The sequence below is a fragment of the Echinops telfairi genome, unplaced genomic scaffold (genome assembly GCF_000313985.2).
Source record: "Echinops telfairi isolate 266 unplaced genomic scaffold, ASM31398v2 ScPeMD7_5868;HRSCAF=6743_0, whole genome shotgun sequence".
NCBI lineage: Eukaryota > Metazoa > Chordata > Mammalia > Afrosoricida > Tenrecidae > Echinops > Echinops telfairi.
The window spans coordinates 12,501,601-12,521,234 of NW_022109767.1; positions in this window are offsets into that span (position 1 = coordinate 12,501,601).

The following is a 19,634-nucleotide window of genomic DNA, read 5'->3' on the forward strand; positions in this document are numbered from 1 at the left end:
TCCGACTCTCATGTACCTCCCCGTGCGTGGGCTGTCCCCCCTCCATCCGTCCACGCCTTCACCCTTCCACCGCGAGACAGATGCCCACTCCTCCACTCCCGTTATGCTGATTGTACTTACCTCGGGACTCATGTTATACCTGTCCTTTTGCTTTTGGCTTACCTCGCTTAGCATGATTCCTTCCAGTTCTTCCCACAAGGTGAGGTGCTTCATGCAATCGACCGGGCTTTTCAGTGCTGCATAGTACTCCATTGTGTGTATGTGCCAGAGTTTACTAATCCACTCATCTATCGATGGAAACTTAGGTTGTTTCCAAGTGAAAAGCAACAGTTAACCAGTGGACTGAGTAATGTGGGAGATTTTGGTGTGCACAATTTACGTCTGAATAATAGCTAAAATTTCTGGCATTTAAGTTTACAACAGACTGCATTGAAGTGAATTTTGTAAAAAAAGAGTAACACTTTGTGTTAGACAGGGTTCTCTAGAGAGATAAAACCAGATTGCTGATAAGTTTATATATATTTATTTATAAAGATAATTAGATATATAACACAAGAAATGAACTGTTAAATTATATACAGATAGATATATAATACAAACAATGAACAATTAAATTATAAAGCAGTGCAAATGGCTGAGTGCAACTCACTCCCGTGAGAGAGAGAGTTGTGAGACTAGCAGTCCTTCAAGTCTCATCTGCTGCCAGATCTTCCTCTATTTATAGAGGGAGGTAGGCTATCTCAGCACAGCAGCCAACCACAAGGCAGATCACCAACTGTCAACTAACCACCAGTCCCAACTGCCAGTCCCCAGCTCCAGAGATGTCTTAAAGGGACTTCAACTTACAGCGACACAGTCCACAGGCTAGGCGTCCTATAGGTAGTGTAGCCTCTAAATTGAGGCACAGAACAAGCAAGGCAGCCACACTGGTCCGATGATCAACTATCTCACACTTTTTGTGTCCTAAACAATAATGTTTTTACAGCTATGTGTTTCCTAAGAATTTTCAAGATTTTATTCCCTCATCAGCTTGGCTTCCTTCTTTCCTTCATTTCAAAAACACAAAAATAAAATCTTACAAACATTATTATAATGAAGACTAGAATCCTTTCTGTTTTATTCCATATTATCTAGTAAAGTGAAAAACAATCTCTTGTTTGAATATCTTGCCTTAGTGTCGATACTTTGAAAAAAGAATTATGATAATTTTATGGGCACTCTTGTTCTAATTGTATCTTGCTGCCTATGTAATTTTGAGCAATTTTGTAATAATTTTAAAATTATTAAACCTCAGACTCATAATTTGTAAGAAAAAAATAATACTTCAAGAAAGTGATAACAATCAAAATGATCCAGTAAAGTTTAGAGTGTTAAAAACTATAAATTGATTGCAAAACCATATTTTAAACATTATTTACACACATGGCAATTTTCCTGTTTGAATTTTTTGGCCCTGTGTATTAAAGATTCCTAGTAATTGTTCATTTATTTTTTATTCATATACTTGGCATTGTGTAAGAATAGCTAAGCGGTCATTAAATGAATTTACATGAATCGAGTTACCAGGCTGGTCCACTCTCTTTGCGTTGAATCTAAAGAAAGTCTGACCAGCCTGTGTGATCATGAGGTGTCGATGGAATCAGGTATCAGGCATCTAAGACCCAGAACAAAGTCATACCCAAGTGAATGAAGGAGGACATGGAGTGGAGCCCCAGTGTCCATCTGCAGACAATTGGACATCCCCTCACAGAGGGGTCACAGGGAAGAGATGAGCCAGTCAGGGTGCAGTATAGCACCAATGAAACACAACTTTCCTCTAGCTCTGTGGTGCTTCCTTCACCCCACTATCATGACCTCAATTCTACCTTACTAGTTGGATTAGACCAGACCACACTGCTACAGATAAGAGCCTGCAACACAGGGAATCCAGGAGAGATAAACTTCTCAGGGCCAACAGTGGGAGAAGAGATACCAGGAGCCTTAGGAGAGTGTGGTGGGGAGAAAGGAGGAATCGATCACCAGGATCAACTTAAAAACCCCTGCCAGGGGGATGAAAAATGGAAAAGTGGGTGAGGGACGATGGAGGACGATGTAATATATGGAAATAATAATCTATAACTTATCAAAGGTTCGTGAGGGAGGGGAAAAATGGGGAGCTGATATCAGGGGCTCAAGTGGGAAGAGAATGCTTTGAAAATGATGGCAGCATATGTGCAAATGTGTTTGACACACTGGATGACTGTACGGATTGTTATAAGAGACGTAAGAGCCTCCAATAAAAGTGTTTTTTAAGTAAAAAAAAAATTCCACAAAAATAAATGCGAAAACCCAATGACAAATCCTTCACTGACTGATAGTATTGTCAGAACTTAGCTCAAATGCCCTGAGACCCTCTTAGAGGGTTTTTGTTTTTTAATATTCCACACCGTCTTTCTTTTCATAGGATCTCTGTGGAAATCAGGGCTTACTGATTAAGTGATCACTGTCTGAAGTATGTTTGGGGCTTCTGGTAAACACAAAACTTTCATGAACATGGGCAACAGGAATTTAAAGATACAGGTAAACAAAATACAACAGTTGCCTTATGAAATCATAGTGTATTCCAAGAACAAATATACTTAAGACAATTGCACTAATGTGGGATATGAAAATAGCTATAATATTATTAAAATAAAGTGTAAGAAGGTTCAGTGGTTATACAAAAATGAGGTGGGGAGACCAAAAACTTTGTGCTCAGAGTAAATTTCTCTAAAATGAAGTCTGGGCTATAGGTTGTAAAAGATGAAGGGTATGCCGAGTATGTGTAATAAAAAAATTGAAATATCCTAAATAGAAAAGGATCCATGTTAATTTATGCAAGAGTATCAGAATTAAAAAAAATAAAAAAACTAGTAGGCATGTTAGATGTCTTGGTACATAGGGTGTGAGGAAGAAAATAAACAGGCAATGCATTTAGAGAGAATGGAGAATTAGATAGTTCAGTCCAATTTTTTGATCTGGGGAATCGAGTGAAAGCTCGTAAGGCAATGGAGAAATAATAATAAAACCAGTGAAAAACTAGTAATGAATTTTTTTGATCTTTTTCTCTATTTTTTTCAAAACCATTTTATTGGGGCGCTAATACAGATATATTCCATAGTTCAAGCACATCAAGCAGTATTGTACAATTTCTACCACATTCAGTTTCAAAACATTCTTTTCCTTCTTGAACTCTTGATACCATTTCCACTTAATTTCCCCTCCTCTACTACACCCCCCAGAAAACCTTTTTCTCCTTTATCTCCCTGTAATTCCTTCAATCCTGGGTTTCACATACCAACAAAGAGAAAAACATAACGAAAATTCAAGAGGGCTACATCCAATGACTAAATACATCAGAGATAAACCCCAATATGGAAACACACACACAAGCACAGAAAATGTTGAAAATGTGTATCAGACTGTGGATCGAGTGACAAGATTTTAACTGTTCAAGTCAGATTTATCATTTCTCTCTCTACTATGTTTGCTAACCAGTTTATACCTATCCCTCCATTATGGATAGAGAGAAATCACCAGAGGGTTATTTCCTGTGTAGATCTCACAAATGTATCTTAGGTTTCCATTGTCATCTTTAACCTTCTGCAAACCAGAATCTCACAATTTAGGCTATAACACTATTCCCTCCTTCTGCTTCAGATTATATGATTTACAATCCTTCAGGCATGAATGTTGATGTGTCTCTTCCATGTGGATTTAATTGACATCTCACTTAGATGGCTGTTTGTTTGGACATAAGTCTTTTAAGACCCCATACACTATTTTGACTGATAGCAAGACACCATCTACTTTCTTTACCACACTTTGCTATAGCAACCATAACTTCTGTGTTCCCTTCATGAGGGAGAGTATCAAGCAGGGCCATGATATAAGAACTAATTGTTCTTAAAAATGGAGCTAGGATTTAGTCCGAACCCCAAACCCAGCTCTAGAGTTTTAAAACTTTTTATGTGCCTTTGGCTCCTATCGGAGACTTCCTTGTTAAATCTATGGGAGAAAGTCGTTTAGTCATATTCCCCCCACTAGGAGGCCGGTCTTCCCCCTTTTCTACCAACAGATATGTGCCTGTATTCTCCCAGAGTGGTGTGTCCCCCTTTCCTCTTCTGACTTGACCTGTTGGGGGACATCATCATAACTTTGCATGGCAGACACAAAGTAGTCTGCATCCTCTTCTCCTCCCTAGTAATGTATTTAATAGAGATAAACTAGTCTCTCGTTATTATTTTGTTTTTGGTGTAAATCATTCTCTGGAGTTGAATGTAGAATTCAAAATATTAAAAAAAAAACTCCAAAAACTAGAGTGGAACTGCTTTTGAGACAACTATTGAGACAAATTATGGGCATTTGATTTGAAGCAGTGGCAATAAAAATGAGAGAATGCATGGCAAAAAAAGGATGAAGTAGTGTTACAAGTTGAATTCTGACTCCCCAAAATATATGTTGCAAATCATAACCTCTATCCTTATGATCTTGTTTCCATATAGAAATGCGTTGCCTTTGTTCTGTGAATGTGCCAGGATTTGTGTGGGTGTCTCATGACTAGATCGCTTTTGAGCTATAAAAGATATTCAACAATAAATCCAGAAAGCAGAGATGGGCAAAATAGACGTCAAGCCAAATGGAAATCTCCAAGGAAGCAGGAAACAGGGCTGAGAGAAAACAGCCTCATGAAGCTCCTGTGTTAAGTCGGGTTGACATATGTATAAGAGAGCTGTATATCAAGAAGTAATTACAAAGCAGGAAACCACCCCAGCCCAGTCCAGATCAAGTCCATAAGTCCAATGCTAGTCAATAAGTCTGATAATAGCCCATAAATACCTCTTTTGACCCAGGCAGCCACATGCAATGATGCAGAATGCAGGGAAGTCACAGGCCAGTGGGTGCAGAGTGGTGTGGATCTAATGGCTGTGTCTCTGGCAGCTCTCTGAGTGAAGTGGGGAGAGACGGATAGGTTCCCAGGACCCTCTTTATGAAGAAGTCGTGCTCACAAGGAAGCACCATCGGACTGTGACCTGATTGATAGGCTAGACTCCACCCCTATTCTTCAAGTTGACACAAATGATGTAACTACCACACTCACCTAAGTAGTTAGACAAAGGTCATACATAAAGCAGAGGAAGGAAGGAACAAAAGTTCAGGTTTAAATATAGACCTTTTAAAATTCCAGTTTAATACCAGCTTCCTCTCTGTACTATCTAGGGCAGAATCACATCTTTTAACAGTTCGCAAGCTTTCATGAGCACTTTACAACCCTGAGTAGAATGAGTATTTCTAATGTGGCACTGTGTGCCTTGGATAATTCTCTTGAAGTAGTAAACCAGGCATTTTACTTCAGTAATTTCCTTTTATATTTTGACAAAACTGCTATGAGAGTATTTTACCTTTTTTGGGGGGGTGGGGTAGGGGGGGGGGATGCTATTAGAGGGAGGGGAAAAATGAGGACCTAATGTTGGGGGCTTAAAGGGGGTGGGGATGCTATTAGTAGGAGGGGGAGAGAAAATGAAAATTCTACAGGATTGTAATATGATCTGCCTTTATTTTTTAAAAGTCTTGGAACTCTTGTAGTACCATAGTGAATCATGTTCCTGGGAAAATCCTATGGGACAGTTCAACACTCTCATAGTCAGTATGAGTAGAAAATTGACTTTATGGCAGATAAAAACAGCTGTTTTGAAGCATTTAATTTGCCTAATTATTTTTTCTCCTGTTTCTTTCTCTTTTTTTGTTCTCATAGTCAGTGAGTGAAAGAGTGAGAATGAGTGAATTAGAGAGTGAGTGGTGAGTCAGTGAATGAGAGTGAGTAAGAGGGTGAGTGAGAGAGTGAGTGAGTGAGTGAATGAGAGAGTGAGAGAGTGAATGAGAGAGTGAGTGAGAGAGTGAGTGTGAGTGAATGAGTGTGAGTGAGTGAGTGAGAGAGTGAGTGAGTGAGTGAGTCTTTTTCTTCTATTTATATTATGGGGAAATAATCTATAAAAATTGCGCAATGGAAAAATTAATAGAGTTGTTAAGAAAACCAAAGTCTTGGTTAGTATTTTGCATTTATTTAACATTTTTATGTAATAAAATTTAACATGCTGTTTAATCTGCATGTTCTCTAATAAATACAAGGTATATGTGATTATGAGTTTCCCTGCCTTGTACTTAAAGACCAATAATCTCCATTTATATTTCTTGTTGAAATCATTTACTGTAACTGAGAAGTGTCACGAATGGGGAACTGACACAAATTAAGAAATAAGGCTTTTAATTTAAAAATTCTATCTACAATGATATAAAAATTTAAGCTTTGATTTGGTAGGTTTAGAAAAGGTTGCTCATGAGGCTAAAACCTGAAGAGAACAGTAAGTCACATAATCTTCATTTTCATGATGATCAAATTCACAGGCCAGTTTTATTTATAATTCTAATTTTACTTAGGAAATTTCTTGGCCAGGAAATATAAAGAATCATGTTCTAAGGGTATCTGTTTGATTTTCTAAATTCCTGAAATCTCAGTTGTTTTATAGTAAAAATAATTTTAAGAAATCAAGAAAACAAAACCAAGTCAAAGATTATAATTCAATTCAAGACAAATTTGACTGAACATTTTGGTTTCTCACCCAAAACTAATTAGCAATAATATCCGTCTCAAAAAAATGTTCTAAACATTAACTGATTTCATATTTATAAAATATTTAGGGCATTGCATTTTCATAGTAATGGTTTGTTGAATATTAACTCCTATTGTTTTTGTGTTGTTTTCCTTGTCATTATTCAAGAAATTATTTCATTAAAGCAGTGTTGAAAAATGGCTTCTATTTGAAGGCTTAAGAAATACTTCTACTGTTGAAATTATAAGAGACATTTAAATAATAGTCTTTCAGTAATTTTCAGAACAATCATAAAAACCAGAAAACATGAGGTAGATAAGCATTTCCAAGTGAAATGTTGGATGTTCTCTATAAAATGACAATTTTTAGGGAGCAATGTACTTATCTATATATGTCAAACTCACGCATAGATAACAATTATGTTGCCTTCCTAAGTCCTGCTTGAGTTACGGCTCTTTACGTCTTTGATGACTCCAGAAAAGCACAAGTCTGCAGATCTGATCATGAAGAGTGCAGTGAGTCCTCTCCACTTACAGCACAGAGGGGTTGACTCCATGTGCTCGTCTCTCCTCTACGTTTTGCTCCCGTGGAGGTTATCTATACAAAATAAGATCTGTCTTACAAAACCTCAGGCAGCCTCACGGTTACATTATTCACATTTAGTTCAATCTGTTTAATACAACCAGCAAAATTATGACAGATATGCAGTGCCCTAGTGGATTTGGCCTTGTGCCAAATAAATCATTCATAATTGTGTATAAGGTTATAGCTCTGCCTTCCCCTTTTTGTTTTAAGAATCTTTACTGCTGCCCACACTCTGATGTAACAACTGAAACCCAAGATTCTGACATCAGCACTTTCCTGCACCGACAATGACGATGTCCTCCCATTCTTTAACTATGAATGCTCCTAAACCTTGTTCTTTTATTTGTTTCAAAAATTTATTTGTTTGTAAGACACTCTATAATCAGATTCCTTTATAAAGCTTCTCTGTTCTTCCGTTACTTTCTAACTCCCTGTATAGTGTACGATTGCGGAATATTTTATTTTGATCACATTTTATCTCTGATCCTCCCCATCACAGTCCCTTGCCTCTATATGCAGAATCTGAATGGCTTTCTGTCATCTCTCATGTCATAAGGGAGCTTGCTTCATGTGCAGAAATGTGCTGCTCCTGGTATTTAAGAAACCATTATTCTGCTGCTTCTACTTTGACACATGTTCTTTGTCTTTCAGACTTACTCATGTAATTAATCTTATGAAGGTCTTTGCTCACCTTGCCTGCTTGGTGGGTATTGGTGTAGTTGAGTCTGTCTAAATTGAAGGTAGGGTGGCTGGTAGAGTCACGACTCATCTTGGGCAAAGTATGGAAATGAGTCAGGAATATATCAAATGTCCACATGTCAACTCCTGCGGCTCCCTTCCTTTCCTTTTTCCCCTTTCCCTTTTCACTGGTGTAAAATCCTGTTGTCCCTGAGGAGCTAATTCTCCTTAATGTTCATGATGAAGAATCAGATGAAAATCACATTTAACCCCCTAAAAACCATGCATTTTTGAATATCGAGTCCCATTTGAGGGATAGTATGTCTTTTATACCACATTATATTGGTAATTAGATTGGCCTGGCTCTCAATAGATGACAAAAACAATCCATTTATCTTCTGGCTAGTAGTTGCGTACCTGATAACACATCAAAGGAAGTGGAAGCTCATGCTGTCACATTCCGATCCTCTTTACTGGGTTAGCACAGCCATCCCCCAACTGCTTCCAGCATTGGCTGCTGAGGGTTGATAGCTGCATCCTTTTCTGGAGAACTCTCTCCATCAACAATCACCTCACCTGAAAATTCCTGGGTGATTATAGGAGTATCTCACCAATTATAGAACAAAACCATCACTATCAAGTTGCAAGGGTTCATGAGGGAGGGGAAAAAATGAGGAGCTGATGCCAGGGGCTTAACTGGAGAGCAAATGTTTTGAGAATGATGAGGGCAATGAATGTAAAAATGTGCTTTACACAATTGATGTATGTATGGATTGTGATAAGAGTTGTATGAGCCCCTAATAAAATGATTAAAAATTTTAAAAAATGTTGATTCCAACTAAAATGTCTTATATAGACAGTAGAATTGCCCTGTCAGGCTGAACAACTCACAAAAATGGCTAATATACAGTACAAAATTATATAAATTTTGCATAAAAGTAGAATGACTGTTGGATATCCTGTATGTTCCCCAAATGCTCAGGGTTCAGGTTGAATCTAGTTCCCAGGTGAATCTTTCTCTAGTTTTTCCTCAAACTCTCCTGTGCCTTCTCCACTTCCTTGCATGTTCCTTCTGAGAATACTCAAACCCACGGACACTGGCTCAGTTCTCACTGAAGCACCCAGTAAAAGGTTTCCAAGGCTGTAAATCTTTGCTGAAGCAAAAAGCTTTACCTTTCTACATCAGAGCAATCCAGTCCATAACCCACTATGTCACCAGGGCTCATTGCTTCTGAGAGTACTGGCGCAGAATTATTTGCACGTGAAAACATGTCCTTAGCTTTGTTTCGAGGGTATATGACCAAAGCTTCTGAGCATATGCATCCTTGAATCAGTGTGGTATTTATGTCAAGTTGGGTGGACAGTATTCTACCATTTTATGATCTTTTTGAAAGCAGCCAAGCAGTTGTGGGGAGTATAGACTTCCTTGATCAGATCACGGACTGGATACGACTCGGAGGTTTCATTCAGTTTGACCTATCCTTAGTCTGAATCTATAGTGTGTGGAAGCTTGCTCCTTCCAACTGCTGTGTTTGGACTCAGAATCTGGGTTATGTACTTCCTGTTTATTGCCTCCTGACCCAGGAAGCCATCAGTAGACTGTTGATCCTGGATTCATTTGCTTCTAGTCTTCCTGCTCCACCTTCTGGCTTCCTTTTCACCAACCCTTGCAACTGTAGGAGTCAGGAGAAGCCTTCAGCTTATCTCTGACACATGGCCTTAAAGGAGTCTGAACTTACTCACTTCCACAATGGAGTGAGCCATATCTTAACATAAATCTCTTCCTATATGCATACAAGTCACACTGGTTTTCCGTCTCCCGAGAATGCAGCCTCACCCAACCAACAACTCATGAGACCCAAAAGAAAGGAGGAGATTTTCAGAAAGAATTTAATATTTCAAGTAAAAACAAAAGGAAAGAATCTTGGAAGGACTCCTCATAAGAAAAACACAGGGTTTTGACTTTTTTGTCTGTTTCATATTGTATATCTTTTGGATTGAACAGGGTATCTAATTTTCTCAGAGTCCCTACATGCTTTAAAAACATATCTGTAGTAGGAAAAATTAATCAATTTCATACTCCTTTTTGTTTGCCATACCTTCAAAGATGCATGTGCTTTTGGGGTTCGTAGAAGGATAAACATATATGAGTGATCGAATGGAGAAATTTAACCATGTGCAGAATTTATCACTAAAAATTAATCTTCTTAAATGCACTGGTGAATTGTTAGGTATCAATTTCATGCCAACTGAAGGCCTTTTCTTTTAGTTACTCTAGAATCAAGCTCTAGTTCAGGAATGTAGGAGAGGCTTTAGTATTTTGCATTGGAAGAGACTAAGTCACTTCCCAAACCAATTCCTCCAAGAGAGAAAGATGAGATTTTCTGCACCCATGAAGATTTACAGTCTTAGTATTATGTAGGTTATAATAAGAAAAACTGCTCAAAAGTAAAGACACTAAGCAAGTGGAACCTTTCCACTGTCAATCAAAATAGATTAAGCCCTAACATTGACCACACTTGTTTCAGGTACTTTGGGATTGCAATACAATGGAATGTAACTGCTTTGCTGAAATACTCTATTAACCTCATTTCACCAGCCAGGGTTTTGAGTTGGGTACTGTAATTAGTCTGGGTACTTTAGGGAAACAAATCCAAAGAAACTCATGTATAAGAGAGAGCTTTATATAAAGGTTAAGTGTGCATCAAGAAAACATCCCAACCCAGTGCTGTCCAAGCCCACAAGTCCAACGTTAACCCATTAACCCGCATATCCAACACCAATCCACAAAATCCTCCTCCATCTCACAAAACACACCCAATGATGCCGACTGCAGGAGGAAAGCTGAGTCAGTGAATGTATTAGCATCTCAGCACTGGCAGGGGTCTCCACACGGCTGCTCCAGCACCCAGGGCCGCATCTGGGTAGGTCCATGTGGCTTCTCCTTAGGGATGTCTTGCAGGAAGTGAGCCTTGGGAGCTGAAGCAGGGAACTGGCTAAGGCAGCTGCACCCTGGTCTGATCATCAGAAAGCAAGAGACGTGAGAACTAGAAAGGCGAGGCTCAGCGAGCCATTTATCCCTCTGCCTTTCAGTTAACCCCACATGTGTTTATCAGCCAGGTTGGCACAATAAACTACCTACCTTAGGTACCAACCACTAGTTTAAAATACACTCTTTTTCATGTGGCAGATTAAAAAATCTTTGGGAAGAGAACCAGAACTGTTTAATTATGACTGCATGCATAGTTGCTAACAACAAGACCAGCACTTCAATCCCAAAAGCAGTACCACAAGTTTAAAGAACTGTTGATCTGCTTTTTAAAATAAAAAAACCTTTGGGGCAGCTATAATCTATCCTGTAAAATCAAAACAACGTGCATTGCCACCCAGTTCAGTGACTCTAGAGGACAGGGAAGAATCACTCCTTTCTGAGACTGTAACTTTTTATGGGAGTAGAAAACTTGTCTCTCTCCCACAGTGTGGCTGGAGCTTTCAAATTGCTGACCTTTCAGTTAGCAGCCCAACGTGTAGCCTCCACGCCACCAGGTCTTATAGAGTCACTAAGAGGAACCAACTCAATGACGCACAGCAATCATCTGCAGGCCGTAGCCAGAGTCACTTTTAGAGTCATCACATTTAGTTTTTGCTGTAGTTCACAGAAGTATTACTATCTCCAGTTTACCAACGAAGGAAGTATGCTTTAGAAGTGGTGAGATAAGACTTTAAATAACAAACAATTAAGGGACAAATCCTCACCTCAGGCTAGCAAATATTCGTTTGTATCTCCTCCTATATTATTGCTGTACAATCATCTTAATAGTTCAAAATACAAATTTATCATCATAAAACTTTAATTGTGGGTCAGGTTTATGAGCCAGGCTAAACTAGGTTCTTGGCTCAATGTCTCAAAAGACTACAATGAACATGTCTAGATTTTATTCCTTTCTGGAATTTTGTGTCCTCTTCCAAACTATTAGCAGTGTTTATTTTCTACAGTTGTTTGGCTGAGAAATTCTTCTGACTGGCTGTTGGCCAAGTTGTTCTCAGCTCTAGATGACCACCCTTGTGGCCCTTTCTATAGTTTGTTTCCTTCATGGTCAACAGAAGAGTCTATCCTTTCAGTTTGCTGTGATTAAACTTTGTATAAAGAAACCTAAACAAGAGAGTAAAATCCTTTCCCCTTGGCCACATCCTATTGGATGCAAATTTGTCACAAATCTCGCCCACACACATGAGTGCAGATCATTGGGGTCACCTTAATGTTGTCTGTCACAAGCCCACATTAAAAGTCCTCATATGACAGCCGAAGAAGTAGGTCTTTTTCCCTTTCCATCTGTACAGTGGAGAGGATATTATTCCTCTACTTTGGATAGGGTAACAATTTAGTCATAGAATGCTTTGATATCTAACGTGAAAGCCTCTTTATAAAGCCAAAGTAGTTTTTTTCTCAAAAAGGAAAAATGGAAGTCATTTGTTGCTAAGGAAACCACAAGCTTTTACTATGCTTACTTTAAAAAGAGACATTTTGTAAGACTCCACTATTGGAAGGATTGTACTTTATGTTGGTGAGAATAAACAACAACAAAAGTATCATTCTTTTCAAATAAAAAAAATCCATTATCTTGTTTTTGCTGAAAATATTTTATTCTCAGGGGTTCAATTCAAATTTGCGTTTTTTCCCTTTGCCATTTATCACTTCTTTGAATAAGAAATTTCCTGTGAAGTCAGTAGACTCTCTGAATCTGAGCAAAATATGACAGGCTGAAGAAGGGTTGCAGGGCAAGGTAGAGAAAGCTCATTTCAGTAGCACATGGCTAGATGCTGTGGGGAACACCCACCTCCAGCCCCAATCAGGATTCCACCTGTGCCCAAAAGATCTCAGACATTTAAAAAGACTTATTTTAACACATACATTTGTTGGACTATTGCACCAATGATCACTTTCTTGTAAAGATAATGTAGTCCATTTACTTTTAAAAAAAAGTTCTTTTTTCACGTACTTACCATTTTAGCTAAAGTGGTTTGGTACAGCTTGACTCAATGCTGCCCTCACAGACCCATTGGATTCCAGCTCGCTCTTTAGTAGAGATAAAATGCACTTTCTTTCAGCAGCCAAATCCCCCATTTACTGGGCCGCACCACTCCATCTCCACATGTCTGAATGGAAGTATTCTTTAGATTCATTTCAGGAGGTTCGTGGTGATGTTTTACTTATGTGAAGGATTGATGAAACAAAGCGAAGATAATAAGAAGAGTTTTCTAACTTAGAGAGGTAATGTGACACAATAACGGTGCATGTGTGCATGTGTATGAGCATTGCTTCTGGAGTCAGCAGCTGATTCCTGGAACTATCAAGCACTTTGGTGTGCCCAGGCCCTGATGATTGTCGTGGTTATTAGGTGCCATCGAGTCTATTCCTAGTCACGGTGACCCGACATACAACAGATAGAAACACTGCCTGACCCTGTGCCGTCCTCAGACGTGTTCTTATTTTCAAGCCCATCATTACAGCTCCTGTATCAGTCCATCTTGTTGAGAGTGGCCCTTTTTTTCATGGTCCTTCTACTTTAGCAAGCATGATGTTCTTTTCCCGGGACTGGTCTCGCTTGATAACGTGTTCAAAGTATGTGAGAGGAAGTCTTGCCATTCTTGCTTCTCCAAATGCTGGCTGTACTTCTTTGAAGGGAGATCTTTTTGTTCTTTTGGAGGCCCATCATATCCCCAATATTCTTTGCCAGCACCATCTTCCAAAGGCATCCACTCTACTTTCATCTTCCCTAGTCAGTGTACAACATTCATATGCATATGAAAGAATTCTTTAGCCTCCTAGAAATCTGCTTGTTTGGCGTGAAGATAAAGGGCAAGAGAACATTCAGGAGAAGCTATTTTGAACAGTCCTTTGTGTGTAATCTATAGGCCATTAATCATGCTGCTATCAGCTAACTGTGGTAGAAAGGGCCCCAAGTAGGCTATGTCTTCCTAACTAAGAAGGCGGGTTCTCTTTTGTGTTATAACATTTGTGTTATCTGATAAACTCAAGGTAGATCATTCAAACCCATCAGGCACTTTGTGGTAGAAAGAAGGCTTTTTGCTCCTTTGAAGATTTTCAGTCTCAGAAACTCTATACAGGTTCTCCAAGAGTTGAGTTTGATTCACCAGGTGTGTTTTGTTTATATTTATTACTTCAAAAGTTCTACAGGCAATGAAAGCCTGAAGAGAGAATAGACCCAGAAATTCAATTCAGCTTAAGCCCATCTCTTGGGCGATGAGAGAATTACAGAGGGTTAGCCCTGGATGTGAACTATATACACAGTTGACGAATAAAAAAGATAACTATTATATTTCCTCTTGTTCTCTCAGATATTTCTTCCCTGTATTTTCTTGTTCTGTGAGTCTTAAATGAGCCCTGGTGGTAGAGTAGGTTATGTTACTTGTTTGGATGCTGATTACAAAGTCAGCAGTTCATTCCACGAGTTGTTCTGTGGGAGAAAGTTGAGACTTTCTGTTCCTGGGAAGATTTAGGGGAAGCTCTACCCTGAATCTACTCAATGGAAGTTAGTTTGCATTTGAGTTTAGTAAGTCTAAGCCTATGCAGATGTGATAGTATTTTATTTATTATTATAGAATCTACATTAAAGATTTCAAAAATCTCAAATGACCACTGCCATATTTGAAATAATTAGGAGTTGATTTTAATGATATAGATATAGCAAAGATTGCACTTCCGTATGGGACATGACTCAAAGTTAGAAGAAAAAAAAGGAACACTTCTATTAATAATTGAAATGTAGAAAATGTAAAGTATGAATTTGGGAAATTGGAAGCCACTCAAAATAAAATTCACATAAACCTCTGTGCAAGCATTAGTGAGCTGAAATGGACTGTACACTTACTTTGAATCAGACAATCATAAGATCTCGATCTCCAAAGCCAGGAATGATAAAGTCAAGAAGAACAACATCACAGTCATTGTCAAAGAGAAAGTACTTCTCTCTTGAAGTACACTGATGTCTGTGATAAGATACTATCTATCTATCTCAAAGGCGGTACCCTAGATACAACTATTATTACAATTGACACAACCAAACCTTAATGCCAAGAATGAGGAAATTGAAAATGTTTAGCAACTTCTACTAACTGAAAGTGATCAAATATATTATAATCAAGATGCATTGATAATTACTTGTAAATGGAAATTAATACTTGAAACAAAGAAGGATCAGTTGTTAGAAAATATGGTCTCACTGATAGAAATTCTTGATAGAATTTTGCAGGGACAATGACTTAGTCATTGAAACTATACTTTTTCAGCAATATAAGCTGTAACTATACACATTGATTTCTCTGGATGGAATACTCAAAACCCATCTGTAGACAATGGTACATCCCCTCACAGGAGCTTGCAAGGAAGGGATGAATCAAGCAGGGCAAAGTATAGCATCAATGAAATGCACAATATTCCTCTGGTTCCTTGTTGTTTCCTTAGCCCGCCCCCCCCCCCACTATTATGACCCCAATCCTGGCTTCACTGTGGACTAGGCTGGAATAGGTACACGGGTACAAATAAGAGCTCAGGACACACGGAATCCAGGTCAGATAAACTCCTCAGGAATATAAATGGGAGTAGGGATACCAGGAGGGTAGTGGAAAGGTGGGGGAAGGTGGGGGAAGAAACCACGGGGGAAGGGAGACAGTGGTCAGTGGAGGCAAGGATTGTGAGACTTTAATCTTACATACTTTGGATATTTTGTCAGGAGAGAGCAGACTTGGAGAAGAACTTCATGTTTGGTAAAGTGAAAGGGCAGTGAAGGAAGGGCAGGACCTCAAGGAGATGGATTGACCCCTTGGCTGCAACAATGGGGGCAAGAATAGGAACAATTGTGAGGATGGTGCAGTACCAGTCAGAAAAAATTCCGTTTTGCATTGCATAAGATCACCATGGGTCAAAATTGACTAGATGTCACGTAATGACAACATAGTTTTCATGTCTTATTTTTTACGTCCTATTATGTTTTACTCTAAAAAGCACAAACAAATATATACACATCACTGCACTGTTCCAATAGCATAGCTATGGAAACAACCTAAAAATTCAACAGTGGAAGAATATGTAAACTTTTTACATATACACAATGGAGCACTATGAATCAATAAAGAAGAATGAGGAAAGTGTGAAGCACCTCATGGCACAGATGAACTTGGAGAATATTATGTGTTTAGTCAATCACAAAAGGACAAATATTGTATTATAAGACTGATGTTATAAATGAAAAAACAATACAAAAGGTTTTATGCCAAAAGAAAAGTTACATAATCTGTTGTCAATTGGAGACTTACAAGTGAAGGGGTAGAGTTTAGCCTGTCAACCAGGGCACAGCTTGATTACCTCATTTGGTGGCAGTAAGTAGATAAATAGCTCATTGAAGGTGGGACACAAAATTATTCCCTGCGATACATGTTTGCTGACAAGACACATGGAGCTACGCTAGAGCCCTCGAGCTGAAGAAGCCATGTGGAGACTCCTGCCAGTGCTGAGATGCCTCTATTGACACTGAATCCACAAGACTTTCCACGCACTGGCCTGTGATCATCCTGCACTTGGCATCATTGCATGTGTTTCATGAGTCTGAAGGGGACCTTATAGATTGGTATTGGACATATGGACTAATTAATATTGGACTTATGGATCTGAACTGGACTGAACTGGGATGTTTTCTCAATTTTCAATTGCTCTTGTATGTAAAGCTCCTTCTAATACACATATGAGTATCTATGAATTTGTTTCTCAAGCATACCCAAATTAACCCAGGTGGGGTGGAGACAGAGAAGGAGAATGAATCAATAGGTTACAGGGTAGACAGGTAAAAACACGGGTGAAGGAGAACATAATATTCAATAAGAGATGAGAAATCAAAGGGAGTGAGCAGGAAAACTATTGGAAGGTTTCATAAGTAGTTTAAGTTTTCAAATACAAAATTCATTTTTCTGAAATGTTTGTCCTGTAAATGGCAACAGAAGTGTATATATCTGACCTCCTCTGGCTTCCCCGTTCCCACAAGGCCTGGATCAGGCATGCCTCCAAGCTCCATCCTTCCTTACATATTCTGACATCAACCATTGTTCCTATGGCACGCTCCTTCTGTGCTGGGTGTGATAATTTGTTGCAGTGGCCACACAGGAATCACACACAGTACTCACAATTAGGGAGGCTTATTAGAAAAGTTAATAGGTTACCACCAATTCAGGGTCAACAAAAATCAAGTATGGACCAATTAAGTCAAAGCCCTCTGCCTTTGCCTCTGTGGGCCAGGAAGCCAGTCCGTCTGCCCTTCTGACCCACGGTTCCACACTCTTGTGCTATAGTTTCTGAACTGTTCCTTTGAGTTTCCCTGCCACGATCTGGCGCATCTGGTCTTAGAAGCCTCCACCACTGCAGAAAAATTTTTTTAACATCTTCTTCCAAATTGTCCTGCAAATTTTCTGTATCTCAGATGGCTCTTATAAACGGAGGAGTGGCTTTGATGGAGTGCTTTGTGTTTTAGCAGACCATACCCTCCATGGACAAAAGATGATGTCTTCATTTATACCCTGTACAGAAGTAGTCTTAAAGATTAACACAGGAAACAAAAAATTTGACTTGGTTCACATCCTCTAACAAGATGAGAATTTAACCCCATTTTAATCTTATATCAGAGGAACCCCCCTGCCCCGCAAGCCCCCAAATAGCATCACAGCCACAGGCATAAAGTCCAGAATTACAACACATCACATAAGAAATTATGGTGCCAAAGGGCCATATTAATGGACTATATCTCAGTAACCCCCCTACATAATTCACAATAAAAATATTTAAATAAATAAATGAAATCATATAAAGCATGGACTGCTAGGGAAAGAAGCAAATTTGTTGTGGAAGAAGTGCAGGCAGAATTATTTCGTTTTGTGGCAGGAGGGACTAGTCTCTGCAGAAGGACGTTATGCTTGGTAAAGCAGGTCAGTGGAGTTAGAGGGATTGAAGCAGTGGTTGCGTGGTCTCAGCAATGATTGTGAGGACAACACAGGCCTGGGCATATTTTTGTTCTGTATCACTAGGGATCAGGTAGGACCTACCTCAAGCCACCTAATATTTTTAAACTTTCTACACAGATAAATTTGCAATGTCCTGTGTCATATGCCTCATCTTCATGACTATTATGTATTTCTACATATCTTAATCCCAAACAATTTTTTTACCCTTGAATTTTCCTGATAGTAATTTTCTACTCTCCTCACTATTCACATTGACTTAAAGGACTGGAGGCATTTGAAAATTCATGGAACATTTTTAGTATTTTAAAATTACATTTCCATGAACTTTTGAACTCCTTAGTATATTTTCCTTCCCTCCCTCCCTCCCTCCCTCCCTCCTTCCTTCCTTCCTTCCTTCCTTCCTTCTTTGCTTCCTTTCCAGTTTCTCAGTAGAAGTCTGATTAGGCACGTATCATGCTTATTAGACATTTTTCCTGTGAGTGCATTAAATACTTACAAAGCATTAACAATTAATTACTTAACATTTTTAGGCACTTGCTAAATGAACTATGCAGAAATATTTGAGAAATTACTGCTATAGACTTCTTTGTCGTTGACAGTTACCCACATCAGAAGCATAATCTTTACTTCAGGTAACAGTTGGAGGCAGTCACCTTGTTCTCGGCCATGTGTTCCCGAGAGCTATGAATGGGTCATTGCAATGGCAGTTTCAGAGATCTTCAGATTCCCTGCCCTGTAATGCTCTCAGGAGAGCCTTGGTGATTTGGTCGTTATGCATTGGGCTACTAACTGTAAGGTCGGCAGTTCGAACCCACCAGCCACTCTGCAGGAGAGTGGTCTTTCTGTTCACACAAACTGTTAGAGTCTCAGAAACCAACAGGGGCAGTTCTGCCCTGTCCTAGAGAGTAGAACAATGAATCAGCATTAACTCAATGACAGTGAATGATAAGGCTCTTAACTATGTGATCATGTATACAGGCTTAAGTTCAATTTTTTTCTAAAACAGCGTTTTCCAGAGCTGTTCTTCCCATTTCAAAGCTCGAGAACGATCCGGGGGTGGGGGGGGTGGGGGAATCAAAAACAGATATCTACACTTTATGAGCATTATACCTGCATTATGAGCTATAGTACAAAAGTATTTCATTTACAGGGGGGCTCTGAGTAAATTTTTTTTTCCTAAAAAGGGGGTAGTAGATAAAATAAGTGTGAAAAATATATGATATAGAATGTATTGAGTATATGTAATCATAATACTAAATACTTACATTCCCTTTTTAACACTTAATCTAAAGTGGTTTGGCAGATTTTATATAAGGGACATGCATACTGTTGCCATGACATGGAGCCAGTCCCAGTGCACAGTGAAAAGAACATGCTGTCTGCGTCCTCTCTTATCCACATGATCAGTTGTGTATCAAATAGTTATTATCCATAGGATTTTCCTTGGCTGATTTTTTAGAAGTAGACTGAGCTTGTCTTTATCCTGCACTGAGATTTGTTTAACGTTATTGTTGTTAGGTGCCATCAGATCGGTTCCCACTCATATCAACCCTATGTATAACAGAACGAGACTGCCTCGTCCTATGCCATCCTCTCATTTGTTCTCATGTTTCAGCCCATAGAGTCCACCACTGTGTCCACATGTAAGCCACCACTGACAGATGGCTGGTGTTTGCATATAAGATGCATTGGCTGGAAATTGTACCTGGATTT